Source organism: Equus caballus, chromosome 1, assembly GCF_041296265.1.
Source record: "Equus caballus isolate H_3958 breed thoroughbred chromosome 1, TB-T2T, whole genome shotgun sequence".
NCBI lineage: Eukaryota > Metazoa > Chordata > Mammalia > Perissodactyla > Equidae > Equus > Equus caballus.
In genome coordinates this window covers 136,130,614-136,142,142 of record NC_091684.1, presented here as the reverse complement: position 1 = coordinate 136,142,142, position 11,529 = coordinate 136,130,614, and the positions used below count along the sequence as shown (strand labels likewise).

Here is an 11,529-nt window from a genome sequence, read left to right as displayed (position 1 = left end):
ATGTTTAGGTTGAATCCAGGCTCAGTGGGTATCTTAGGTCTGGTTCCTAGAAGCAGAGCCTGAGACAGGTATTCCTGTGTACTTCATTTATGGAGGAAGTGGTCTCCAGAGAAAGCTGTAAGAAAGTAAGGGATGCAGAAGATGAAGCTAAACAAAGACTTGGTTTCCGCTGGAACCCAGCTGAAGTCTGATCTCAGGTAGTTCTGGAGTACGAACAGCATCACGGAGCTGTCCCCCAGGGAAGTCAGGCTTTTGTATCCCTGTGTCAGTCAGTGACTGGCTGTGGGCTTGACCCTGAGGGGAGGTGGGAGAAGACTGTGACCCCTCAGGTGTCTCTTGTAGAGGAGACGGGTCTGCTGAGAGAGATGCTCCAGAGAAGAGTGCAGTGGTGAGCTGTTACCACTGAACACTCACAACATCTGTGGGTTGAGAGAACTGGCCAGGCAGAGAGGATCTGGGCAGGGCACCAAGGGCATCTACGGCCATGGGAAAGAGTGTTGTAATTCACTGATAGCAACAACAAGTTATGAAAGCTGTCCTTTATGTGCCAGACACTATCCTTAGCACTTTACATATGTTCTTTTATTTAATCCTGATAATAATCATATTGCTAAGTACCATTATTTACCAAGATTACAGCTCAGGAAACTGAGGCACAGACAGTCTAATTACTCAAGGTTTCACAGTAGATACTGACCCTTACCTGGGTGCTCCAGAGCTCACCAGCTCACATTGTCCCGGCCACAGCAGGAGGATGAGGTCTCCTTCCAGAAGCTTCTATTTGAAAGGGAAATTGACCACATGGAGGTCATTGGTCTTGAGCAGCAAGCCAGGGTGGTGAGAGACTTGGAAATCATGGCGTACGAAAAATGGGCTAATGGACTGGGTATGTTGAACCTAGAAGACCCTTCTGAGAGGAGTCACAGGGTCTCAGAGCAGAAAAGGACGGTTGAGTTCACAAATTCAGATGGAGAAGGGCAGACACCCAGAGAGGCAGGGTGACTCATCCCGGGTCTAGTAGGCGGTGGCTTTCCACAAGGCCTCTGATTGAATGGTGTACCGGTAAACGTTTAACAGTCAGCTCTCTGGGAATACAGAGCCTTGATTTGTAGCATTTGCCAGTTTCTGTGGTGTCATCACTCCCACTGTGGCCAATTTCAAGCTCCCAATGTGCCATCACTGAATGCAGAGTTGGGGAGAGATGTGCACAGTCGGCTGTTGGGAGTCAGTAGAAGCTGGCTTTTGCACACCAGTGACTCGCAATACAGAGTTTGTTCTGCCGTATTCCCCAATACTAATCCCATAAGACACCCACTAAAGGAGCATTCTAAGGCTACACAAGTTTGAAAAACATAGCATTCTAAATCCCATTCTCAGTGCACGATTTGGTGTGTTAGCTTATTAAAGGGCCCCGAAGTCCTGCTGTTAAGAAACCTGTGTAACTTCAATTAGCTCAGCATTCTTCAAACCTGTTTGACTGCCCAACCATCTCATCGCATACCTCTTAGCAACATCCCTTGGAACTAGTGTTCAGTGGGACACACTTTGGAAAATGCGAACCGGAACAACGTCTTCAGATAAACCAAGAGCCATCGTGGAGAAGGAGGCTCTGCTTGCTGTTCTCTTTTGATTCAGAGGCAGAAATCGGACCAAGGAGGTAACATCAGGGAAGATAGAATTCAAATTGGTAAGAGGAAGCCTTTTCTTTCTTTCTTTCTTTTTTTGCTTGAGGAAGATTCACCCTGAGCTAACATCCGTGCCAGTCTTCCTCTATTTTGTATGTGGGTGGCCACCAGAGCACAGCTGCTGATGAGTGTTGTAGGTCTGCACCCGGGAACTAAACCCAGGCTGCCGAAGCGGAATGTGCCAAACTTAACCACTAGGCCACAGGGCCGGCCCCCAGAAGTCTTTTCTAATAATAAGACCACCCAACAACTGCATGAGATCAAACCTTGAAGGAAGAAGGTCACCACTGGCATAGAGAAGGAATGATCTCATGTCAAGGGACGCTGGAAAGGGACTTCTTGCACCAGGAAGGCAGTTGAGAAGATTCCTTCCAAGGACTAACCATGAAGTCCCAGGACTCTGTGAATTTAAAGTACACAAACCCTGTCTGGGACTTCAGAACAGGGTCCATCATGTAGGGGGCCGCCTCTATGGGGAAATAGAGATTCCAGCTCTATTTATGTGTGTGAGATAATTTTAGAAGAACTAGGATGTCATCACTTCCAAAAATATACTTCTTTAAGGTCTAGTTTCTGCATTAATTCACAATTAGAGCTTTATTTGTTTAGCTTGATACTTTATTCCATGTTTAAATACATATTCTCCTGGGAAAAGGGTAGTTTGACATAAGCTACCATCGGCCAATTACATCCCTGCCGTTTGGTTCTGTTCTGTCTTCTTCCCAGAGAGCAGGTTTTGTTCGGAAAGGGAAGACTGGGGGGGGAGAGTAGGGTGCAGGGGTCCTGGGTGTCTGAGGTGGGGGCTAGAGAGACTGCAGGCCAGGAGGGAGTGGGGATGCCAGAGACGTCTTGGCTGCCTTCATGAATGTGTCTGGGGCTGGGCCTGTCCTAGAGATATCCCAAAACTATTTCAGGAGGCGGCAGATTTAGCTGGTGGCTGGTTTGCAAATCATCCAGATATGTTAGTCTTTCTGATGAGACAATCTGTCTCAGAAGGAGGCACTTAAAGTCTTACAACCAAAAGGGATTTGCCTTTTTGAACGCGGCCGTCCAAAAAGCACAACCACACAGCCTGTTTCACCGGCCAAATCCAGCGGTAAGAAAACCTTCCTTCGTACAGAGCTTTCCAGGTAAAAACTTGCTTCCACGTTCATTTTCTGGCAGAATTCTCAGAACAGCCTGAAAAGCAAGCCTCCTGGTCTTTATTTTATAAATGTGGAAACTGAGGCACTTACTAAGGTTACCCAGGGAGTAGATGGCAAAATTTAGACCGCAGCCCAAATTGTTCAGATTTCAAATCCCACTGTCATTAATTTTTAAATTTAATTTGCATTTTTCACAAGGTAATACAAGTTTATAATTTAAACTGCCAAATAATTCCAACAAGGCTTTCAGTGAAAAGAGCAGACCCCTGCCCCACGCCCTCGCAGCCCTGATTTCCAAAAACCTAGAGGCAACCACTGTTTTTTAGCTATGTCTTCTTCGTATTTCTAAAGTCAAATGTTTACACTTCCAGTTCTTGATCTAAAAAAAAATTAGATGAATCTAAAATCTTCCTTCTATGGAAAATGAGGATTTAATTTTTTATACACCCATTCACACACACACACACACATGCACACACTCACACTCATGCATACTCACACACACACTTCCCCTCCTCTGGCCATCACAATTTTTCCTTCTGCTATGGAAGCTGTAATTTCCAGAGCCTCTCTGACTGCTCCTTTTGTATGGCATCCTGGTTTTGTTGCATAGACAGCATGTCTTCACTTACCTCTCCGAGATCGTGCTTTTTCATTTGAAGTTTTCATTTCCTGCCTACGTTGTTTGTCTTTCTACTGAGTTCCCTTTCCATGGGTTCCATCCTGACATCTGTCTTTCAAGTTAGAGACGGTCCTCCGATAGCTGAAATCCTTGTCCTTATATACATACTTCCTCACAAGATGCTAGCGGGGTTGCGATGCTCTCAGCGCCTGGGGGGTGGTTTCACTATAGGATGATGAGAGGGAGACCAGCCCATTCTTTGTGGTACTCCCACCTGCCAGCATCTGGAATAATTATCTATTGGGTCTGCTGGTTCCCCAGAAAAACAATCGTCCAACCTTCTGCCATGAGGGAAGGAAGAGGGAGAAGGGGACCCCAAGCTTGGCCTCCAGAATTCTGGGAGCCAAGTGGCAGAGAGGGTGCCACCATCACTATCCAGACCTGCACTCAGTCCCACCTGCACTGGTGCCTGCTTCCCTCGGGCCAGGGCTCTCCCATTTAGTCTCTCCAAGAGGGAAGCTCTCTTCTGCTGGCTGGGGGAGAAATAGTGGCTTGGTGGCACTGAGAGGGAAGGAAACCCATGGTCTAACTTTTTCTGTTACACACCATATCAGGCGAGTACCTGGGACACAGACGCTGAGTTTCGCCTGCAGGAAGTGTCCTGGGGAGTGCCCGTGGGACGCGTCACTGCGCCCAGAGTGAGGGAAGCAGGACTGGGCAGAGCGAGGAGGGGCACTGCAGCCAGCACAGAAGACTCGGCAGATCCCAGGGAGCCCTGGAGCTGGAACGGTCCTGCACAATTGCCTTGTTCCCAGACAAGAGGGCTGGGCCTTCCTGCTCCCTCACTGTGCAGTCATCTGAAGGGGGCTCTCCCCGGAGAGGGCTGGTGGCCTTGGGCAAGAGGATTCTCTTTAACTAAGAGCTCAATTCCTGGAGAGAGACTTGAGCTGAGAGTGACCAATACCCTCAGCAAGCTGGGGAAATGAGAAGCTGGAGGCTGAGGGGCAGCAGGGCAGCACACCGCCGCAACCACGGCAATGCACCCCGCACTGCTCCAGCGACCTGCCTTCACAGGGCCCTCTAGGATTCTGATTGGTTCTTTTTCCCGGGGAAACACAGAAGGAGAAAGTTATGCCCCTCACCCACATGCCCACCATCACTGAAGCTGGTCTCAAGGCTGTTACGCTATCTCTCATCTTTTTTTTCTACTCCCCTTTCTAGATTTATCTCACCTTGGGGAGTGCTTGTGCTGGACCAGATGGGTAACTTGGGGAGGTGACCCAGCCCCTCATCCCTGAAGAACCTGAGCCCTTGTCATCATGCCCTTCTCAAGCTGTGGAGGTTGCTCTTGTCAGTTATCTGTGGAGGCTGAGCAATGGAGCACCAAGAGATACCCCAGAGGATCACCTGAGTGCCTCTGTAGCCCTCCATGCCCCCATTTTATGAGTAGCCTCACCCTCTCCTGATTATCAGTTGGCTCCTCCTGCCGGGGTGGTGACCTCCTTCTTTGCCTACTGGTCTTTGGCGCAAAGAGCCCGAAGTGATCAGGCAGCAGTCATAGGCTGAAGTTTAATGGAACTCTTGCTGTGTCTCCAGTGGAAGCATGCTCCCCCAGAAGCCAGGACCTTGACACATGCTAAGCCTAAAGTTTCAGTGAAAAGAACCTTAAACTCCCCATGTGGATGTGGTGGATGGGAGTGATGATAGGCAGGGCTCTGCCACTCCTGGGCTCTCAGAACCATCAATTCCATCTACTGGGGGTATGGCCACTGCCCATGGATGAGTCCTTCTCCATTTTTGCCTCACGTCACTTCTGTCTCCACACAAAGTAGGTGGCCAGATGCACAGCCTGGAAGGACTGACACCCGCGGCCGAACTGTAGTGGGACTGCAGCAGAACAGCAGTGCATTTTCAACTGCATCCAGCTTCCTAGCCAATCCACCCAGGAGCCAAACTGAGGCCTTCTTCTCCACGGCCTAGTCACAGGTGCAACCATAGATGCGAGCTTAGCAAGAGGAGCCAATGCAACAGTGAGGTATGACGTAAGGTCTGAACCACCTGCTCATGCAGCTTCTTGCTCCCTCTGACCTGCTCATGCCCAACCCCAGAAGTACCACTTCACTCTTATGATAGACTGCTGCTGGGCTCACTTGACATTATGACTGCATGGGTCTGACAAAACTCGGCTCTCAAAGGGCAGTTCTGGTTACATGGACACTTGTACTTGATGCTCTGTAGCTCGGTGCTCTGTCTCCACTAGGGCCCAGAAGGACACCAGGAGCTGAGTTTCAGAAGATGTGTCACTCTCCACTGCAGTTGGAACAGCTTTACTCTAGAATCCTGTGTGTCTACATTGTGATTCTCTAATTGGTGTTTTCCATAAATTCCATGAAATTCCATGTGACATCTTGTCCCACCACTGATGCCTCTAAGATCATAGTGTCTTCCAAGCGGTATGGCCCAAATTGCAGGGCCACTTACACCGCAGCCTGGACCTACTATAGAACCCTGCCCTGCTCTGGACCCCATTCAAAGACACCAGCCTTTCATGTTACATGGTAGTTGGGTTAGAGCAGTGTTCCCAAGCACATAATATGCTGACTCTAGAACGCAAAGAAGCCTAATAGGGGTTGTAGTTCTTTCTTAATGATGAGAGATGCAAGGTGACTAACAAGTCCTTTACTTGGAAGAGGATGTCCCAGAAGGTCCCCGACCACTGTACCTCTAAAAACTCCTGTGGCCAGGCCCTGAATCTTTGTAAGCTTGACCTCCCAAACTCTGAAGCACATATTTTACCAAAGCCTCCACGATTCTTGCTCACTCAGTCTCAGTAGCATCATGTCATCAATAGAGTGAGCCAAGGTGGTAAGCTGTGGAATGGCCAGGTGGTCCAGGTCCCTTCAGACTAAAGTGTGACAGAGGGTGGAAAGTTACCACAGCTCTGGTTTAAAATCACAAATGTATACTGTTATCCATCCCAAGCGAGTGTAAAATACTTCTGATCCTCAGTCCTGATAGAGCTGGAAAAGATGGCATTCACCAAATCAGTGGCCATATGTTATGTACCTGAGGCTATGTTAATCTACTCCAACAAAGATCACATCTGGCACAGCAGCTGCAATTAGGGTTATCACTTATTTGAGTCTGCGTATAGTCCACTGTCATCCTCCAAGATCTGTCTGGTTTAAGTTGGTGGGGGGGGGTCAGACTATTGAATTGAAAGGGGAAATGATGCAGACCATTCTCCACCTTTCCCATTCCCACATCCTCTAGGTCTAGAGACCTAGACGAATCTATTCTTTTCTCCCTGGAATGTGATAGTTTTTTATTTACTGCCTTGGCTCTTGGTGAGGAGACAGTTTTAGAGGCTTCCACTACTTGGCCTCCTCCACTACAATAACTCTCACCCCACATGTCAAGGAGTAGTTCTGCCAACTGCTAAGTATGTCCATTACAATATACATTTGAAGTCTAGGAAATGAACAATGGGTAGGTCTGTAGACCTAGTTGACCCATTGTGAGTTACCTGGGTCAAGACTCCATTTATTACCTGCCTCCCTATATGCCCCCACTCCAAAAGATGTGCCATGATTGGGCTGGTGATCAGGAGGTGAGGGGGAGTAGATCCTGAGAAAATTGTGCATTGCCTTGCAAAGGAGAGGCCTTTGCACCAAGTTCAAGCAAGGGAAGAGTGCGATCTTTTAACAGAAAGAGGAGTTCTACTGCTGTGGGCTCACAAAGTCCAGAGGGATCTGAAGATCCAAGACTTTTGAGCACGTCAACCCAGACGGCTCCAGCCTGTTCTCAGAGTCCCACTTCTTCCCAATCATGGCCCTGACCTTGGCAGGACAGACTTTCTGAGGTCAAGAATTCAACCTCCTCTAGAGTGCTGCTACCCTTATAATTAAGTCCTGGATCTGATCCTCAGCTTTTCCTGCCCTCCAGTTGCAAGAGTCGAAGAAGTCTTTTCATATGCTGCCAATTGGGCTCACTTTCAGACTTAGCCTTTAATTGGTGATTAATCACCCTCAGCCTTTTATTTCTTTCTCCAATGCATTGATTGCCCTTAGCAATAGCCATTTAACTTGATAGTCTTTATAATTACTGCTTCCCCAGAACTTCTCAAATGTCTCAGATATTGCCCCCATCAGGATATTACCTCCCATTGCCATCCCATTCCCATGCACAATTAATGAAAGTTTTAACAATTGCACCAAGACAGCACGCCAGGATTTATCTGTACTCCACTACCATATCCATACTCCATCACCACTACATTGGAGTCCTCATTGCCAGGCAGCCAGCGGTAGGTAACCCCGCTCCACAATTCCATCTCAGAGTCTGCTCCTTTGCACCACTTCTGGCAGCAAACCTTTTAGGTTCTCTGGGCAGTAGACTCTGAGACAGAGATACGTATTCAGCAGGTTTATTTGAGAGTGCCCTTGGGATCAATACCTGGGAGGAGTGAAGGAAATAACATTGGCAGAGGGGGGAGTTGAACTGTGGTACCACGGCAACAAGGACTTCAGCTGGTCCACAGGAATCTCTGGAGCCGGGATGCTCCTTCAGAGTGTTCCCATCTTCGGGGAAGGGAGTGGGGCCTTTGTACCCCTGCGTTGACCCGTCATTGGATGTGTGGCTCCCCCCGGGAGAGGATGTGACCTTGGGCAAGGTGCTCTCTTTGGTTGAGGCTAACTCCTGGTGAGGAACTTTCCTTGAGAGCTGTCAACCAACGGCATTCCCAGAAGCTGGGGAAATGGGTCCTGAGGGAGCACCTGGGTGATACACCACAGCACGTACTACATATTCCTACCGGTTCTGCTGTTTCATCCCCACCCCACACCCGGCCTCCAGGGGTCCTTGGGGCCTCCAGCTCCGGAGTCTTTCTGGGTTTCCCTAGTGAGAAGCTGCTTGTCCCATCTCATCTCCCCAGCCCGCCACCACTCCCTCGCCTTTACAGAGGCCCTGACTGACTCCCATCTCTTGAGTTCTCTGCCACCACTTCTTTTACCTCCCAGCCTCAAAAATCTTATCGGAATCTCCTGTGTGATGTCATCACCGTTTACTCTTGCTCAATGTGGATTTGTGCTTTTATTTTTATTCCTTTATTGTTATCTTAGTAGGGTCTGGGGAGAGAGTGAAAGTAAACGTGGGTTCCCTCTGCCGCAGTTACTGCATGTCCATCATTGTATTTTATGAAACAGAAAGTGGCATGAGCCTTTGCTTCTTCCCAGCACCCTTCCTTCTTGAACTTCCAGCAGCTTCCATCCTGTAGTCTGTGAATCTTGGCCCTACTGCATCTATGGCAGAGCATTCTCCTGTGTTTATACCTTGCCTGTCACCTGGAGAGGAGAGCGTTGCTTAGTTCCACATTATCTGACCTACTAAGAAGAGTGGAGGGTGGGAAACTGCTCCATCTTGCAATGAAATGACCCCTCAGGGGCTTCAAATTCCTTCACTGGGAGTAGCTTCTGATCCCCTCCCCTCACCGTCTCGTCGCTCTTCCCCCTCATCTGAAAGGTCCCCTCCTTTCCCTATTGTCCCTAGCCCGGGGCTCCCACCTTCTGGGCTCAACCATGATCCAGTCTGGTCAGCCCAAAATCATTGTTTCTCAAAGAGAAGCACCATACATCTTGGGGCGTGTGCCATTGTTTCAGGGGTAAACAAAGCCTCAGGATAAATATGGGGCATTATTTAGGGTGTTAATGTCTGCCCTGTTGGACAAACAGAATTATGTATGCATGTGTGTGTGTATGTAAGTTTTCCCCACCCAACAAATACATACTGTGTTCCAGCATTGCAGTGGGAGATAGCTTCTCGAACATTCAAAGATGGAGCCCTGAATACCCGCTCCCTTGGAGAAGTGATTATGCATGCTGGGCAGGATCTCATCCTTCACTGATTCAACAGAGATTCCCTGCCCGCCCTGCGTGGGCCAAGCACTGTGGCAGACTAGAGGGAAACGGGAAACAAGACGGATGGGGCCCCCGTCCTCGTGGAACTTCCATTCTACTGGATGCAAGCAGTGACTGAAGAGAGAAACACCCACCTGGCTGTACAAACACTCCTTTAAATGAGTAAAATGAAACACTAATTAAGAGAAAAAGGTCTCCTTATTAATAATCATATCTTTTCTTGTGAAGGGGAGGAAAAGCCGAGGCAGAAAATTCTGAAAGCCCATTAAGAGCCTGAAACCAAGAAACAGAACCCTGTAGACTATCGATGCAAAATGGGCTTAAGAAACATCACATCAGGACTCTCCAGGGAAACGGTTAAATCAGAGCCAAAGGCATTAGTGCTGAATTAAGAGGAGCTTGAGCTAATGAGAAGGGAGCAGAGTGCGGAGGAGCCTGGGGTGGGCAGGTGACTAGGGATCATGTGCTGGACTGAGAGAAGGGAGGCGGGAGGCCAGGGTGGGAGGAGAGCATCGCTGATATGCTAAGCTCAGCCTCAGCCTCCAGGGGAGGAGCAGGAGCAGCTGCCAAGTGAGCCAGGAGTTCAGAAGTGAAGCTCGAACATGCAAATGGCCCCCTGGGGTCACATGGGGGTAGGGGGGGACTTCCCACTTCTGGCAAGGACTGAACCAGCATGTGGCCAAGGCCAGGCAGTCGGGTGTTAGGGTGTTCAGGGTCAAGTGGCAGGGCTGGCAGGTTGCTTGGCTTTCTCCATTACTGTCCTTGCTCCCTCCCCTGTGTCCACCTGGCTTTCTCTGGCGCCTCCATCTTAGTCCAGGTGGGAGTGGCTGTGTTTCCCCTTTAGCGGGAAGGAGGCAGCTGGAGCTGGTCTCTGAGTGTGGGGAGCAAGTCCTCGTGCCCTGGTAAGGGAATCGCAGGTAGGGAGGAGCAGGGCAGATACTGGGCAGGACAAGGGTGGGGACATCTTGTCAGGATCTCTAAACTCACTCCGCACAAACTGCAACCTGTTGCAGCTCAGAGAAAGACACACCTTAGACTTTGCCTCTTTGGCAAATGAGCTGTAGTTACCACCACGAATAGTTAGTCCCAGGCTGGACCACAGCGCAGCTCAGCAAAGACTTACGCAGGCTCCCATCTATTCCAGCCAAGCCTCCTGCAGGCCTGCTCTGCTCCAGGCTCCATCCAGGCACAGAGAGCATGCAGCACAATTCCAGGTGCTCACAAACTAGCCAGGGCCACAGAGACACAATCACCCCACTCTGTGACATTGACTCCCTGTCACTGTTACTTTCCATGTACCACAGATGAAGCCGCTCTGGGGGCAAGTTGGAGTTCCTCACACACAGAGGTCTGGGGGCTTTGAGCCAGCACCCCAAAATCTCCCCCTGCCCCCACTGCCCCAGCCCTCACCCAAAGCAGGTGCTCTGAAGCGACAAGGACAGCAATGATGCGGGTGGGAGCACATGAGTTATGGTGTGCCTGGTGCCTCACAGACAAGTTTGGTGCCCGCCCGTCGTCATGAATCACCGAGGAGCCTAATCCTTCATTAGAACATTCAGCAGTAATTGCTGGCGAAATGCCACTTGCCTTTTTCTCATTTTAACAAAACATTTATGCATGAAAGATTTAATGCCAGGTATCAAGCATATCATTGTAAATTTACCACTAATTAAGCCTAATTAAAATAATTAAATGGCTGTGGAGTCACCATGTGAATTAAAATCGCTTCTCCTCCACCAGGCTGTTTCTCACTAGCCAGGCCCCCAGTTTCGCAGACAAATCTATAGCTCTCTCTCGATTTTCTCCATCGTCCTGCTCAGCTTCAAGCGGGGTATTTGCATGGCCAAGGAGATTTGATAATTAAGATAATGCTGTGATTTGACGCTGCGGTTTTTCAATTTCGGGACCCCGGGAGATTTTCCTTTATCTCGGTGAAGTAGAGACAATTTGACAAATCTGTTGCTCGGAGCAGTCGCTGGCGTTTGCATATTCATTACTCATTGGATTTTTAATCAAAGTAGCTGATGGACCTCTTGCACCACAAATAACTCGGTCATGAATAATTTATCCGTGCGCACAGGCTGGGCTGCGCGCACCCCGGCGCCCCGGGGCCCCTGATTGGCTGCCAGGCCTGGCCTGCCCGGAGCAGCACATGGCCGCTC

At 49.3% G+C, this 11,529-nt stretch overlaps 1 long non-coding RNA gene across 2 annotated transcripts; it reads left to right on the top strand.

Moving 5' to 3' along the window:
• Positions 1–299: 299 nt before the first annotated feature.
• Positions 300–9,547, top strand: LOC138924579 (uncharacterized). Of its 2 annotated transcripts, none has more exons than XR_011439549.1 (3): positions 300–1,687; positions 5,282–5,487; positions 9,248–9,547. It is a non-coding gene; the product is annotated as an uncharacterized lncRNA (long non-coding RNA). The 2 variants fall into 2 exon arrangements; XR_011439548.1 differs by having other exon boundaries at positions 4,674–5,487.
• Positions 9,548–11,529: the final 1,982 nt, after the last annotated feature.